Source organism: Theobroma cacao, chromosome 5 (assembly GCF_053813885.1).
Source record: "Theobroma cacao isolate CCN51 chromosome 5, ASM5381388v1, whole genome shotgun sequence".
In the NCBI taxonomy this organism is placed as follows: Eukaryota; Viridiplantae; Streptophyta; class Magnoliopsida; order Malvales; family Malvaceae; genus Theobroma; species Theobroma cacao.
Window position 1 is genome coordinate 37,228,315 of NC_142643.1, and position 1,710 is coordinate 37,230,024.

The 1,710-nt window shown below is 31.2% G+C and overlaps 1 non-coding gene across 1 annotated transcript; it reads right to left on the reverse strand.

Annotated features, from left to right (window-relative positions):
- Nucleotides 1–884: 884 nt before the first annotated feature.
- Nucleotides 885–972, reverse strand: LOC148762836 (small nucleolar RNA snoR114). The gene has a single exon (XR_016026844.1). It is a non-coding gene; the product is annotated as a small nucleolar RNA snoR114 (small nucleolar RNA).
- Between the last annotated feature and the right edge of the window lie 738 nt (nucleotides 973–1,710).

Genomic DNA, 1,710 nt, shown 5'->3' on the forward strand with positions numbered 1-1,710 from the left:
CAACTAATGACAAATCAGGTCCCACGGCATAAAATCTTATTAATTTGATCTCATTATATATCTAAAAGTCCGCTTGCCTTTTTTTCCCCAGCAAATTAGGGAAATGGAAAATGTAAATGCAAAGAGGAATTTCATGTATGATTCCGTTTCTCCATAAATTCAATCACATATCTTCTTGATTGATTTCATTCCTTTTTTGCTTAATTTACCTTATCACCTTGCCTCTATTGTATTGATTCTATGTTAATTAAATATCATCTTAAGGTTTGTGGTGGGCTCATACTTTATTATTATTTTTTTAAACAGCGGTGGCCTTATACTTGTTCCTGCTATTATTAGTCAAATGAAATTATAGATATTCTTAAAAAGGTATTTCAATTGTCAGAATTTAAATTTCATATTTTGTAAATCTTGGATTAAAATCTTGAGAACGTAGATGGAATTTATTTATAAAATGAGACAGGATTAAGTCCTTTGGTGTAACTAAAAAGTTCTAGTAGTGGAATCACCATATGTTTTCAAAAAGAAGAAAAGAGAGAAACATTACAGGTGAAAGGATTTGTTAGTTCATGGAAGTTTATTTTTTGCCCAAGGATTGGTCTACTACTTTTTCAAAATTAAAATTCGGTTAATTTAATTAACAGAGGAAAAATTGTAATCAAAGAAAATTGATTTAATCAATTTAATGCACATTCAAAATTATATATTAAGAAAAACTTTAACTGTAATTCCATTTTCCATCAAAGCATATCGTAGCACAAGAAGTGAATAACTATTGTCGAGAATTTATTGGAAAACTTTTCGCTCCATGGAACTGCAAAATGAAAATTGAAGTTTAATTTCACTGATAATCTTAGACAAAATTACAACACTGCTATAAAAACGAGCTCAAATGAAACCAATTTTGTCCCAAGAAACAGACATTAATGATAGACCCTACTATCACACGAGGCACAACATTCATCACAGCTCCAAAGTGCACCAGCCGGGAATCGAATCGGGATCTGTACCGTGGCATGATACTATTGTACCGCTAGGCCACTGGTGCTTCTTGGTCAAACCCTTTCAACCTTTTCCAAGTGGACATAACAATGAGTAAAGTACTTAATCTAAAACTAATTAAAATTAGATTAAATGCTTAATTTTTGTTGGTATATTCCCTTGAGCCAATTAGATTGGTCAAGGAATATATATTGTCATTTAATGCATATTTAATCGTATAACTATATTTGATAGATGTTTTTCTTCATGTTAGTGCAATAATAAGGAGTTATTAATTATTAATTGGATGAAGCCCATGGAACATAAAAGCTCTGTAAGAGAATTGTAAAGTTGTTACAATTATGATATCATTATACATCAAAGCCATGTTCCTAAAATTGTTCCCGGTAATTGTATTGTCAAGACAAGGCATTGACAATACTCAAAGACTAGTATATGTTAAGTCTCTTTACTTGGGAAGTAAGCAATTGATCTTATAGATTGAAGTATACGGGATACTTAAGAATAACATGTAGGTACTTGTTAAAGAATAAGTTCACTAAACATGACTCGTTATGAGAACTCCATTTGGTATTTTACTAAAATGTCTATGAAATATGTTCTCACGTGATAGTCGTACAACTAGTCCTCAGACTCGAGATACTAGGTCATCTTGTATGGGAAATGATATACTTTGATTTCATCTCGACAAGTCTGAAGGTGACCAAA